Source organism: Podarcis erhardii, assembly GCF_964252035.2.
Source record: "Podarcis erhardii genome assembly, chromosome: 16".
Taxonomy (NCBI): Eukaryota; Metazoa; Chordata; class Lepidosauria; order Squamata; family Lacertidae; genus Podarcis; species Podarcis erhardii.
The window spans coordinates 34,496,398-34,511,757 of NC_138514.1; the positions used below are offsets into that span (position 1 = coordinate 34,496,398).

General features: G+C 43.5%; 1 long non-coding RNA gene across 4 annotated transcripts; it reads left to right on the plus strand.

The window, feature by feature from the left end:
- Positions 1 to 619: 619 nt before the first annotated feature.
- On the plus strand, positions 620 to 11,766 carry LOC309331800. 4 transcript variants are annotated; one of them, XR_014151965.1, is made up of 4 exons: positions 620 to 838; positions 3,214 to 3,367; positions 8,983 to 9,096; positions 9,759 to 11,766. It is a non-coding gene; the product is annotated as an uncharacterized lncRNA (long non-coding RNA). The 4 variants fall into 4 exon arrangements; XR_014151966.1 differs by lacking the exon at positions 3,214 to 3,367 and having other exon boundaries at positions 629 to 838; positions 8,980 to 9,096; XR_014151967.1 differs by lacking the exon at positions 3,214 to 3,367 and having other exon boundaries at positions 631 to 838.
- The last annotated feature ends 3,594 nt before the right edge of the window (positions 11,767 to 15,360 follow it).

Sequence of the window (15,360 nt, forward strand, 5' to 3'; positions counted from 1 at the left end):
TCTCCACCCCCATCATCCAGCCCAGACACTGAGGTCCAGTGCCTTGGTCCTTCTGGCGGTTCCCTCGCTGCGAGAAGTGAGATTACAGGGAACCAGGCAAAGGGCCTTCTTGGTAGTGGCACGTGCCCTGTGGAGCGCCCTCCTAGCAGATGTCAAGGCAATAAACAACTATTTTACTTTTAAAAGACAACTGAAGGCGGCCCTGTTTAGGGAAGTTTTTAATGTCTGACGCTGTATTGTTTTTAATATTCAGTTGGAAGCCGCCCAGAGTGGCTGGGGAAACCCAGCCAGATGGGCGGGGTATAAATAATAAATTATTATTATTATTATTATTATTATTATTATTATTATTATTATTATTATTCCTCCCCATATGCTTTGAGCTCGCTCTCTCTCTCTCTCACACACACACACACTCACACTGCCAAGTTGTCCCTCACGTACTGTCCTCAGAACCCTCCCTGCACTATGATGGTCAAAGTGGTGTTCAGGGAATGTGTAGAAAATTCCGGAAACTTGCCCAACAGCAGGGCTGTTCTTATGTCAAATCCCCACTCAGCCACGACGTGTTAATGTTTAAATATAAGTCTAATACAGAGGTGGATAACTTGAGGCCCTCAGGCCAGAAGACACAGGGGAGCCAGGCAGGCCCATTGGCCAACTGAGGGGCCTACTCCGAGTCCCCCGGTAGAGGCAAAGGGGGGCCCTTTGGTAATGGGCCTACAATTTCCCATCAGGCCCATTGGTTCGAGGCTCCTGCCCTCTGCAGTAGGAGGAAACAAGCTTGCTCCATCTTCCATGGGACAGACCTTCAAAACTCTAAAGATGTCTATCACAGGTAGGGGAAAGGTTATGGCACTCAGGTCAGGCTCTTAAATCCCCAGACAGCCATGAAGCTCATTGGAGGACTGTGAGCCGGTCACAGACTCTCAGCCGAATCCACCTCATAGAGTTGTCATGTGGATAAGTGGAGGTGGGCAACCATGTTAAATATCAGACAGGCACCATGTGACCCTTATGTTTCCCTCCCCTTATGGTCTTGATTTATCGGCTACTTTTAAAACGAGGCTGCATTTTAAATTGCATTTTAACCTGTATTTTAAATTGGTTTGTTCCACCCCCCCCTTATGTTTTTTACTGTGTTAGCCGCCCTGAGCCCGGCTCTGGCCGGGGAGGGCGGGGTATAAATAAATTATTATTATTATTATTATTGTTGTTGTTATTGTTATTGTTATTGTTGTTATTATTATTTATTATCTCTGTTGCCTTTCTGACTCCTCCTGAAGACCTTCCTCTTCCAACACGGCTTTTAAGGAGACATCTTTCTCAGTCTGCCTCTGTATTGGAACAGGTTTTTTTAAAATAGATTTTTTAGTGTGTTTGCTGCCCCGGGCTCCTTTGAGAGAGAGGGCAGGCTATACATTTAATGAATTGATGTGTACCGCCTTGAGCTCTTTGGAGGGAGAGCAAGATTGTTTATATAAGATACAGAGGAAGGGCATTGAATACCCCTGAAGACAATTTGCCTGGGAATTACATAGGCTGGAAAATTATCTAGGCAGATGTTGCAACCAGCTATTGTAAGAGGAAAACATCATCCTATTTTTCTCTCTGATAAACGGGTTTGGTGGGAGGTTTTGTTTCTTTTTGGAAACTAAAAAAAATCAACAAAAAACAAAAACCTTTAGAAAACAACAACAGCCTGCCAAACCGATTTGTCCAAAGGCACAAGCAGAACCAAAGATGTAGGTTGTCGGTAATACAGTTCTGGCTTTCTTAAAAAGGGAGAGTTGTTGTTGTTCTCAAGTCTTGTTCGGGGGTTTCCTGCTGGTCCACCAGCAGGTCTCTTCTGACGTCCTTACAAATTTGGTTCATCAAACATCTTGCTGATTTTACTGCCCTGTCCCAATGAGCCGGGAATATCCTTCAGCCTCCCAGAAAGGGGTTAATAATTTTCTGAGATTTGGGTGAGAAAGGCTGGGGGGGGCGCAAGGGGGGGGGGAAAGAGATGGACGCCTGGCTTTGCTGGCAGCAGACAGTCCTTTGTCCAGGAGTCAGTGGCTGACGCCTTCTTCCTCAATATGAGGCCCCTCCTGGCTCCTGGACAAAGAGAAAGCGGGTTGATCCATCAGGCGCGGCTCCCAATTAGAAGAGCCTTGCTTGTGTTTGTCTTAACTTATTTTCTCCCCCTCCCCGCCCCCAGTTCGCCCTAGAGCGCCATTGTCCCCGTCTGTTATCTCCCAATTAACAGCAATTGCACACTCAAGGAGAGCCAGCCTTTGTCTGAGGTCATCTATCTGGGGTGGACGGACAATGTCTGTATCTGTGTGTGTCTACACAGGCCTATCTTGTGCACTGATTAATTTTATTGAAAAATAATTTTAAAGCAACCCTGGCTGAGATGTTTTGCTGCTGGGGGCAAAGCAATGGTGCCCCCTCCTTCCTTGCAATTCCAAGGTGCACCGTCCCCAAGCTATTTTAGCACCTGAGACGGAAAAATCCCACAAGTCCCTCTCCTCCTGGAGTGTTGCTGCCAGTCAGTGTCGACAATACTGAGCTAGGTGGACTCAGTGGTGTAATCAGGGTAACTTCCTTTGCCCCTAGTGCAGATTTCATTGCTGTTGGGCCTTTTTTCATGGAAAGACAAGGAGTAGAGGTAATAAATAAAACCCATCTTTCAGGGTGGCATGAGAATTCCCTTGAATTCTTTCAGCCTTTATTTCGAGGCTTCCATTTCAGGCTTGGACTATGTCTCTATCACGTTTAGCCTTTCTAGGATGCATAAACATCCTAAGTGTTTTGATCAACTGAATGATTCTGGCTACCATGATCTCCAAGGGGAGATCAAATCTGATCCCATCCATCGTCCAGTGAAGAAGAAACTGCTCTGATGCTTGCTTTCCTCTTCCCTCCCTAGTCCTTTTCCTCTTGTGTTGTGTCTATCAAGCACCAATATTAATAGTGATAATAATACCTAGTCCCATTGGACTTACTTCTGAGTAAACCTGCTTAGAATTACCTTGTTAGTCTGTGAGGTCCAAGCATTGCAGGACCTGTGTACGTTTTCCTTTTCATCTCCTCCCATTGCTGTCAGCTGTATAATTAAAGCAGTTGCACCAATGCTGCCAAGCTCTTCACAAGTTATTAATAAGGTCACGGAGGTTAAGATACTTCAAGGTCTCTTTTTGCTGTGCTCTTCTCTTTTTTTTAAAGGCACTCATTAGAGGATGAGTGACTGATGGCTGCTTCAAGTGACTGGGAATCGATTTCAGAAGAGCTGACAAAAGGGGGTGCCTTCATTCAAGATGGCATCTATTTATCCATCAATAACATTTGTGTCCTTCCTTCAAGAAGCTCAGCATGGCATGTGTGAGGATTGCCCTATTTTTATCTTCCCATCAGCCCTGGGAGGTAGGCTAGGCAAGGGAGAGCACCAATGGACAAGCTTCATGGCTGCATAGGAATCTGAACCCAGTTCACATTTCCCAAAACGATATGCAAACTGAAATGCGGGTATCCTTTGAAATTGGCACTACTCTGAATTTTGCAATGCTGTTTCCTGACCAAATTTATGTGCAGAAATGCTTACATTAGGGGGAAGTGCATGAAATGCACATTTTTATGAAAATAACATACAGCTTTCTTTCTACAACTGTGACTATATTGTATTTTAATTTTTGTCAACCTTCCCTGGAATTAAATTTTGATGAAGGCAGTACCGAAAAGTTTTAAATAAATAAAACATTTATCCCCAGAGTACAGATGGAAAACTGAGGCTGAGAGATAGTAGCTTGCTTTGAGCTCCTTCAGGAATTAATGAGTAAGGTTCGAATCAGGCCTTTCCTGGGTCATAACTCATTCTCTTAACCACGACAGTATATCAGGTCACTGTGGATTTAGGAGTGTTTTCTTACGGACCAACACAGCTGCCTTTGTTTTTGCCTCCCTATTAAGAGACTGCGCTAACCATGGTTGAAAACCCAAAGCATGGCTTGAATTTCCAAATGCACCAGGAAACTGTGGTGTAGAGCTATTTCGCCACTTTTGCCCTTCCATGTGCTTACAACTCCTGTTTCTATAGCACAGTGGTCTCCACAAATTGAGCAAGTCAAAACCATTTTTTTGCAATTTAGACACCCCCCTTTAGCTGCAACTTGGCACAGTGTCTGTGCGGAGCCGGCAGTGCAGGTGGTGTGAACCTTTTCAGTCTGAGGGGCAACTTTCCGGGGAGCACTTGTTAGCAGTGGGCACGACTAGAGGAAACCTAGGCAGAGTAACAAACGTACATTCTATTCTTTTGCACAACAGGCTAGTTCAGGGTTTACCAAACTTGAGTCTCCAGCTGTTTTTGGACCAAAATTCCCTTCATCCCTGAGCACCGGTCCTGCTAGCTAGGGATGATGGGTTGTAGTCCCTGGGCTAGTTTATACACACACTTGCAAAACACTCCTTATTCTCCATCCAGGCAAGCAAGAAGCACCATCAGAACTCAAAGACATATTCTGGTCGTGCAAAAGCATTCAAGGTGCAAAGGCACTTAAGGGTGTGCCTTGAGGAGAATTCTGTGGGTCAAAGAGAGAGACCTGGATAGTTGCATTTGGGCTCCTGGGCCTGAGGTTTCCCACCCCTTCTGTAATGGTAGAAGATCGACCTTCCCTTCTGGCTCAACTTCCTTTGTTCCTTTGCTCAGTTGTAGAGCATCTGCTTTGCACACAGAAGGGTCAGTCCCTGCTTATCTTCAAGTTAGGACTGCCTGAAATTCTGCTGCTAGCCAGTGTAGACAATACTGAGCCAAATAGACCAACTTGGTATAAGGTAGCTTCCTATGTGCCTAACTCCTGTGATTGCACAACACCAAAATTCCTGCTGGCTCCCCATCATCACAGCTGCATGCTGGCAGTGAGGTGGGGAAGAGCCAAGAGGCGCAGGAGCCCAGTACAAATGTTGTTTAAAAAGCTGCTTTTCCCAGGATCATTTAAAAAGCACACACATTAATTTGTTGGGGTTTCTTCTTCTTCTTCTGAACATGTCCAGATTGTTGTTCTTTCCCACGGCCTCATAAGGCAAAACTGGAAATTCTGAGGGAGGAAATATATGTGTGTATCTGTTCCATAAAATGCTTCCTCTTGTCAGGAACATTTGACTATATTCATATCTTAACTGAGTCTCTGGAAATGAGAGTTTTTTCTTTTATCTGCTTGACGATACTGTCAGAGCTCATCTAATTTATAAACAGTTCCTGATGTAACGGAAGGTTAAGGAAGTAAAATATTATTTCACACTCCACCATCTCCCCCCAGGACTCCAAAGTCCTCCCATCGCAGCGTGCTTTATTTTTAAAATTGTCTTTAAAAAACACTTCTTTTTTCATATTTAGTTGCTGTGTATAATCACAGGAATCGTAGCTTACCTTTCCCACAACTACATTCCCAACACCTTTAACAAACTAGAGTTCCCCACATCCTTTGGGGGAAGCCATGTGCTTTCAATGTACAGTGTGCACAGAGCCTTAAGCACATTTTTTATTTAGCTGTATGCTGGTTTTCCAAGGTGGGCCATGTCCAAAGTGGCAATAAATATTTGAGCTTGTATCCAATGACATACCTACTCAGAACAGACCCATGGAAATGAATGGACCTGATTAACCCAGGCCTATTGATTTCAGCTGGTTTACTCTTAGTATGGCTTAGTTCGATACAACCCTATATAAATAATCAAACCACAGCATCGTATATGAACGTTACCAAAATATGGAGAGGGGAATTCATTTTTATGTACAGAAAACATTTGGAACAGCTGGATACCAGTTTGACAGATGGTTCGTTATTAGTTTTTATTTATTTCATCAATTTGTACAACACTTTGGTCATAGTTGTCTCTCAGTGGTGACGGCATTGACTACAGATGCTGTTTAAGCAGGAGAAACTGTAACCAAGATCTTGGGGTTGGAACTCTGCCCAAGTGCCCTCCAGGCCATGTCTCTTCAGCATCCCTGCTTTGAATCCTCCCCGAATGCTTTTGCATGACTGGAGTGCCTCAGTGAACTGTGATAATGCCTCTTGCTTCCTGGATGGAGAGATGGGGGTATTGCCTTGAAACCTGACTTTTCCATGGCTGGAAGGTAGTCTGCCCTCCATTGCCCCACCCACTTTTGCATGTAGCCACACCTACTTTTGCATGTGTTCCCACCCACCAATGGCATGCAACCGCCGGAAGGTTGCCCACAATGGAACTCAGCCCCCAGTCTGAAAAGGGCTCCCCCTACCCCTACTTTAGAGCTATAACGGTCACTGAGTTTGTAGCCCTAGTGAACAGGCCCAAAAATGCAGATACTCATGAGGACTATGCACAAGTGATCTGAAGGACAGGCATAGCCCACATGAGATTAGAAGCCAGCCTTAATCTAGGAAGATTGTGCAGGAAGAATGATGTCTCTGTCATGAAAGCAGGGCAAAGAGTGGTTTCTTGCTGTCTTACGTGTTAGTGATTCAGTGATTCAGAATTCAGTGTAGGTTATTGATTTGATTTTCTATCTGTTGTTTGTAAAATTCATCTAAATAGAATGAATGCACAGAAAATGGTCAGAAACATCTAGGTTATTTTAAAAAAATCATTTGCTTAACATTATTCATTGACATTTCCAAGGAAATTTAAAGAATATCTCTCTCTCTCTCTCTCTCTCTCTCTCCTAGCATTATTTTTACAGAAAATGCTTGTAGGTTAAGGATACAATACCTTTAAGCCTTATGTGAAACATAAGTGGAAAAAATCGTACTGTAAAGGCCTGCCTAAAAAATAGTTTTTTAGAGACATTCTGCCAAACTGGGTGTAGGTGGAACCATTTTACAGCCTGCTACTCTAAATGCCAACCAAACTTCCAAGATGTGAGGAACCCCCAGAAATGCCCCATCAGTGGACCTTGGTGGTCAAGGTGGAATATAAGGGTACCCCAATCAGTCCTCTTAACCTAGATTTTGTCAGGCTTACAAAAGTTGTAAAGCCAAAAGCAATGACCCTTCCTGTTTGAATCCTAATTTGTTAGGACTGGGGCTCTGCAAATAACCTAATGTACCCACCCCCTGGAGACATCAGGACTGATGAGGAGGCCCACCTTTAGGTGGCGCACTTGGGTAATTTTTGACTCTGGGCTAATTTTTGGAGGGGGATCCTCTTTAAATAATTATTTGTATTATTACTTCAAAATTATTACTCCCCGGGGGGGCTCGCCTGTTGCCTTCATTGCATATCTTTCGGTGCCAGGCACAAAACATTTCTTTTCACCCAGGCCTTTGGCTGATTAAACAACCTACAGCCTTTAAATACGTCTCTCTCCATGTGTGTTACTGTTTGTTATGTATTTTGTGTTCTTATATTGCAAACAACCCTGCGCTCTTCGGATGAAGGATGATATAGAAATTGAACAAACAGATGATAAAAATGTGGGTCTGTGGCTTCTCCTGCCAAGGTGTCAGAGGGCAGAGCTGCGTGCTCTGTGCCACCTAACCTGTATCCCTTCAGCTGTGGAGGATGCCATCCTGTTGCCAATGCTGATAGCGCCAGAGCTCAGAGGTTGAGCAATCGCTTTGCATGCAGAAGGTCCCATGTTTGATCCCCGGCATCTCCAGGCAGATCTGAGAATGTCCCCTGTCCGAAAGCTCAGGGGGCAGCTGCCAATCAGTGTTGGCAATACTGAAGGAGATGGACAGATGGTCTGATTCAGGGTAAAGCAGCTTTTTGTGACCCGAAAAAGTAAGATGCAAATGTGAGAATGGTTGGCTTCTTTATGTGGAATGGAGCGGGTAGGAAAATGCCTCTGCGTTCAAGCTTTATTATGATGTACTGTCAAATGTCTCCTCGGGAACCAGGGTGAAGCTTCCAGACCTGCATGAGGGTTAATGGAGGCAGTGGTGGGGAGACAAGGAACAGAAATGCTAAGATCTTCAAGTCACGGTCTCCTAAATTTCATATCTATCCTCTCCTGGCTGGGGAAAAAAAGATTTGGTTACATAACACCCCACCCCCATTCCTAGTAGAACTAGGCAAATAAAAACCAGATCCCATTATTCTGATTATATACTTTCTGTTTTGTTTTATTTAGCAAACTTTGCTGCTGATCCTTCTGTATAAAGAAACACTCGCTAACCATTGCTCCTTTCTCAATGTGTTTGGCGGCTCTCTAAATGAAGTTTGAATTTCTGCAGTCCCGTTTCTAAATGGCTGATAGGAAAAAGGATTTTTTTTGCTAACAATATTAAAGCTTGGCGTTTCAGTCTTCAAAGGCTGAATTTTGCTTCTTGTTTAATAACCTTTCTGTGCGCGCGTTTTAAAACTCTGTCGTGCCTTTTGCAATCTCAAATGACAGAGGGTAGCAATGGTCAGGTAGTTCTGCATCCTGCCACCAGATGTCGCCCAATGTCAAAATCCAGATTGACAGAACCTCCCGTTGAAAACAGGTTAGCAAATTACATCGCTATTGTGTCTCTCCGGGTTTATGTAAACTCTTAAGAAAACAAGGGTGCTCTTTTGGAGCACGGAGCGCGCTTTAACCACCCAGTAGCCCGCCCATACAGTTAGGCTGCAATCCTATACCCAGTCTCCTGGAAATAAGCAAAGCTCAATTGAGCTCAAAGGGAATTACGTTTGAGTAGACATAGGACTGTGCTGCTGGAATGCTGGGTGAATTTATTTACCGGTATTTATTTTATTTTATTTTATTTTATTTTATTTTATTTTATTTTATTTTATTTTATTTTATTTTATTTTATTTTATTTTATTTTATTTATTTATTTTAAAACAAAACAAAACAAAAGAAAGCCTCGAAATGGGTTACAAGAAGAGTAAATCAATAAAATTATCAGTAAAAAAACACTTAAAAGCATTCAAAGAATAATAAAAATTGGCAATAAACAGAGATTAAAACACATGTAAACATTCTGCATCTTCTCTGGGCAGGCTTGTCTAAACAAAAATGCTTTTAGCAGGTGATGGAAAGAGTACCACGAAAGTTCCTTCCCGACAGGTGACACCTGAAACAGTGTTAGTTCTGCAGATCGAAGCAGTCGAGTGGATGTATGTGGGGCAAGGTGGTTTCACAGGTAAACCTGGTCTCAAGTTGTTAATAGAAACTCACCGAAACACTTTGAACTTGGCCTGGCAGCAAATCAGCAGCCATGGCATGTCTCCGCAGTACAGGTGTTGTGTGCTGGCAGAGTCTTACACCTGCTAGCAATTATGCTGCAGCATTCTGAATTAACTGTAGGCTCCAGATCAAGCAAAAGGCCCACATAGTGCACATTGCAGTAGTCCAGTCTTTTTTCTTTTTGCAGTAGTCTAGTCTCTCCCCGCCCCCCCCCCTTTTTTAAAAGAAAGCATCCAGTGCAAGAACCGCTGTGACTGGTCTGGAAGTGGATAAATACGAACTTATCTTATTTTCTCTGCCTCTCACTCTCTCCTGCATCTGAAATGGTTCAAGTATGCTGTTGTTTAGAACTTCTTTCTATATTTAGAGTTGTTGTTTTTAAGTGTTTCACATGCAATTGTTTTAAATTGTTTTCATAAAGATGTAACTATTTTATATATGACATATTCTTAATGACTAATAACATTATATGTAAATCTATACCCGAGATGCTGGTTTAGAAGACGGTTAATACATCAATGATAATTATAATATTGTAAATCACTTCAAAATGCCTCCTGGGAAGCAATTAATAAATGAAATTCTTCTTCTTCTTCTTCTTCTCCTTCTCCTTCACAGCTTCCTGTGTTCCTAAGGAGACCGCAGAGGGGATGGATTGTTCCTCTTTGACATTGGACTTCAATGTTGCTTATTCTGATGCTGCAAAGCCAATTTTTATCTTCTTACGAACACTGCCTTCCATATTAATCAAGAGATCCCATAAACAGAAGAAATGCATTACACCAACCTTCAATATTTTGAAAGTACCCTGTAGTTATGATTTATTATGGGGTTTTTTTCCTGCAGCTCCGAAAACTACCTGCACAGGTGAGGGGAATAAAAACACAGCCAACCTGTTTAATTGTGCATTCAACCCAATTTGCTTCCGTGGTGCTTGATTGATGCTTGCCCTTTGTAGAGCATTTGTTCTGATTTATTTCAGGGGAGGGCATGCAGTAAGGAACATTCACCCTGATTTGTTTGCAGAGGTTATACACCTTCCCATCAACTGATCATCATCCCACTCTTTTTAGTGCATTGTCTGGTCAATTTCCTATCCACAAAAAAAAGTTAATTTGTTATACTGGAGAGGCCACCCACTTTATAACTTCACAAATTATAAATTTCCAATATCTCACTGAACACACATTGAATAACGTGACCATCTTACAGCAGCCACAGTGTACGGATTGCCTTGGCTGGATCTGAACTCAGGGCCACCTATTCCAGGACTCCGTTGCCAACTGTGGCCAGCCAGATGCTTCAAGGAAGCCCACAAGCCAGGGCCTTGCCCCTCTTGCCTGCTCTTGATACCCGGCACTCTGAATTTTACAGCCTCTGCTTTGCAGAAATCTGCCTGCCCTGCTTGCATAAAAGCAAAGCACCCATATATATTTAAATAATGTCCGCCGGGAATGTTGGTGATCCCACCACTAGGGGGAGTGTGTTCTTCTCCCACAATTTCCATCATATTACTCTTAGTTTCACTCCTTAGCAACTTGCCGTTGTACGGCAAATTAGCATCACCACCGACAAAATGCTTTAGCAAAGAAAGTAGTTTTTGTTTGCTGTCAGGCTCATGCTTTAATCCTGAGTGGTTGGATTCTGTATTTAAAAGCTAGAATTGAGGCAGGGCAGTAGAGAAACCGCCTAAGACAGAAAAACCAAAAATAGCAGTCTTCCCCTATGACAGTAAAAATATCCTAATAAATAAGTTTTGCTGTCTGTTTACAGCAGCCCCAAAATCTGACAATTGAGTTAGGCAGACTAATGGTAAGGCCAGCTCTTGTCAGATTCTCGCCTTGGGGTGAAGCTACAAGTTCAGCTGGACATACATAATTTTAAGGGTCTGCAGCTGCCGCAGAAGAGTGCTTGCTGCATTTTGGTAAAAGAGGGATGGGTGTACTCCCAGTGTTGTCAGACTCCAACTCCCATCAGCTTCACCCAGAATGTGCAATGGTCAGGGGTGATGGGAGTCAATTGTCATTGATTTAGGTGGTGTTTCATGGATCAACATAAGCAAATATATGTCACAGTCCCCTAGCAGCATACAATCTAATGTTGACAGCAAAATGAGACAGAAATACCATAAGCGGTAGGCGGGAAGGAAGAAGGAGGATTAACAAAGGGTGGAGATGACATTGAGAGCTTTGTTTTGTATTTTTGCTTTGTTTCAAAAACAGCATTATACTTCCAGCCAATTGTCCTTCATAAGCATATTAGCCAAGAATGTTTGGGTATATCTTGGTAATTTTTCCATTAAAGCGCTCTCCCAGATCTGGAGGTACCAATATACTCTATGTTTGATTTGTTTTCAGTGTGTTATTAGCAGTGCTTTTTTTTCCTTAAAAAATATTTAGGAGTACTCTCATTTTCCTACTCATATTGAAATACTACCCGTCAATGAGGCCAAACTTAGATTTACAAAATGTTTAGGGGCATGCGTACCCCCAGAAAAAAAGCACTGGTTATTAGTATGTGTCATTTGAACAGTTTGGGTGGCATTTTATTTATTTACGTTCATGGAAATGCTGCTTAGGGGTTTGATTAAAGAGGCTGATCTCTTAAATAAGTAACTAAAGGAATGCGTATCATAAATAAATTAAATAAAAAACACAAAATCCTGGCTGTTCTGACCACAGTGCGCAGGCTGAGGGTCACATTCTGGCTTTAAGCTTTGCAGCAAAAGTCGGAGAGAGATGGCCTTATTCTCCAAAGCTTTCCTGCCGTCCACCACAGCCACTGCCACCACCAAACGTCTCCCTGCAGCTTCTCTGGAGCCTAGCAGTCCTTCTCCTCCTCTGCTTGTGCTATCTGCAAATGGGGGCAGATCAACTACAGCCCCCTTCGAGATTAGACGCATATATATATATCTATTTGTCTGTTTCTCCTTCCCAAAAGGCTTGAGCAAGCGAGTGAGTTTGGCGCAGGGTCGGCTGCAGACTCCTTGGCACCGCAGCTCTGATTGCTTTGGGTAACCTTTCCCCCTTTTTCCTTCTGGAAGCTTCTTGTGAAGGTTTATGCGGTGTTTTTAACAGGAGAGGTGGGGAAGAGTCCATCTCCACCTCCTCCAACCAATTAAATCGGCAAATGCATGAAAATCTGGCCAGCATTTCCAACCAATTTATCTGCAGGATTTCTGGGAATGCCGCTGGTCAAGGTGAAGTTTACAAGCATGCACCCCTTTTTCCAGACCCAACACGGGTTCCCTGCCCTTTTAAGGCTCTGATCCACAGCCCCCTACTCTTTGGCCCTTATTTCTCACTATACCTGTGACCTTCTCACCTCTGTGTCTATTAACCGTAGCTGCTTAAAACTCCCCGCTTTCCTTAAATTGCTCTGCCCGCTGTCTCTTGCCGCTCTCTGGCCTGATCCAGCATCCTACTTATTATGTGTGGGATGAACAGATGACTAACCGAAAGGTGTATGAAAACCTGAAATCATACCAGGATGAATGTTCATTGTCACATTTATTTGCCTGTTTGTGCTCTTGATATGCTTACTGTTTCAATATTTTGCATTTGTTCATTAGCAGTTTGTTTGCCACCTCAGGGGTTTATGAACGGGAAAAGCTTGGGTGCTAATATTTTGATAAATAAAAGCAAATAATCAAGGAAACAGATGTTAAGAGGATATTTTGAGGCAGGCAGGGGGTAGGAAAAGTCCAGAAACAGACCTCACTTCTGGCATCTCAGGTGGAAAAACCTCCTGCTGTCTTGTTGCTTTTCATGGACCAAAGCACCACGTAAACAGCAGGATCTGATGTGGAAAAGCAGGAACTTGAGGATGTTACTTCCCCAAGAGAGTTGAGTTCTTCTGGCAGAGAATCACAGAAGAAGCTTATGCAGGCGTGAGTGGGGGGAGCAGTATTCACCCTTTCACTCATCTCCTGCTAGTCGCCCCCCCCCCTTTCTTGCACTCAGAATGGTCAAAGGTGGTCCACAAGATCCTCAGTCTCAGGCCAAAACCCTGAGCTCTGGGAGCTCTCTGTCTTCCGCACCTTCATGTGAAGGGTTGTAGCTCAGTGGTGGAGCATCTGCTTTGCATGTAGAAGGTCCCAGGTTCAATCCCTAACAGCGTCACCAGGTAGGGCTGGGGAAAGTCTCCCTGTCTGAAATCTGGCTGCCAGTATAGATAATATTGAGCTAGATGGACCAGTGGTCTGACTCAGTGTTAAGGCAGCTTCCTATGTCCATCCACTCTTCACTCACTGCCGTTCCTCCAAAATGCACAAGTAAAAAGCATCAGCAGATTCAGAAAGCATATGGGGGGGGAACACTGAGGTGAGAATCTCACTGCTAAAACAGCTCACCATTGGATGGTGGTCTATTAGGGGAAATTGCACACTGCCCCACCAAGCACTGTCTGCCCTCAGCCAGCCTACATCTGCCTGTCTTCTTACTTAACGACCAGTCGAGGAGGCAGCACTGGCTGTCAGTTTCCTCCTCCTTAGTCTCAGTGTTGCCCTTGTAGAACTCAGAAGGAAGGAGTATGAGGACAGAACTAGAAATAGTTGGCTTCACCTGTCATTATCTCTGGCGCCATCTACTGTTGGGCTCCTAGCCTATTGCCCTACCAGTCCCAAGGAAAAGGGGAAGAGGAAGAAGTCAACACCTTCTTCAACAAATGGTTTTCTCCTGCGATCACAACAACATAGAAGTGCTTAGCACTTGATGTAAAAATGCTTTCCTTATCTGAGATCATGGAGAGCTGCAATAATAATAATAATAATAATAATAATAATAATATGTATGTATGTTGCCCATCTGACTGAGTTGCACCAGCCACTCTTGGTGGATTCCACTAAATTATAAAACCACAGTAAAACATCAAACATTAAAAGCTTCCCTATGCAGGGCTGCCTTCATATGTCTTCTAAAAGTCAGATAGTTGTTTATTTCCTAGACTTCTGACAGGAGGGCTTTCCACAGGGTGGGCATCATTACTGATAAGGCCTTCTGCCTGGTCTCCTGTAACCACACTTCTCAAAATGAGGGAAATACCAGAAGGTCCTCGGAGCTGGAACTTGGTGTCCAGGCTGAACAGTGGGTGTGCAGATGTTCCTTCAGTCAGAGTAGACATTACTGGGTGACGTGGACAATGGATTATGAGGCAGAGGGCAGTGTTTTGCATGCAAAAGGCCCCAAGTCAATCCCTGGCATCTCCACTTTAAAAGATTAGGTTGCATGTGGTGGGAAAGATGGCAAATGAAAGATGTAAAAGTGGGAGTGGATTGAGGGAGATGGAGCCTCATTTTCTCAGGTGCCTGTTTTCTTCTGATCTATCCATGATATAATTAGATCTGCCAATGTTTATTTCTGAACCCAGATATTCTTCAGGAAAAAGAAAAAGAACTGTTATTTCCAGCAGCTGGTGGGAAGATGGTGGATGAAGTATTTGAAACCGGAGATGGGTTGGATGAGGTAGAGCCTCATTTCCCCAGCTGCTTGTTGTGGCTGTTAGTGTATCCACAAAATAACTGAATCTGCCAACATTTCTTTCTGAAGTCCAAATACAGGACGGGGGCACCAGCTAATGGGAAGATTGTGGATAAAGCATCTAAATATTGGAGGAGGTTGAGGGAGACTCATCTTCCAGTTGCCGGTTGTTACTGCTACTGTCTGATAACTAAATCTGCTAGTGTTTCTTTCTGAAGTCAAACTATTGGTCGGGTGGTGGTGGTGGGAAGAAGAGTTCCTGCCAGCACCTGTGTTCTGAATTGTGTGTCCCTCTTCCTCCAAGCAGTGGGTGCCATCACTAACACCTTTGGCAGTGCACATGGCTGCTGTGAATCTTCAGCAACTGGAGGTGTTGATGACAGCATCCCTTGTTCTATGGGAAACAGGGTTCTGTTCTGTCTTGGCAGGTAACTGGAGGAGGAAGAGGAGGAGGAGGGTGGGGAAAATGACTTTAAAAGATTGTGTGCTTTCAGCATATATCAGCATTCCTAAACTGGACAGTCACAAGGAAAGATCCTATTGGAAAAGGGTTGTGGAAAAGGGAAAATAATTAAATAAGATTTAATTGCACAACCTGAATTTCTAGGTTTGCAGCTGGATCCCAGCCACAAAATAGTGACAGTCTGTCTTCTCAGTAGACATCCTCTGTCAATGTGGTTCATTGATATAGACTGCAACCTTGTCCGTAAGAAGCCATTTGATTTTATTGACATCCTATGCCC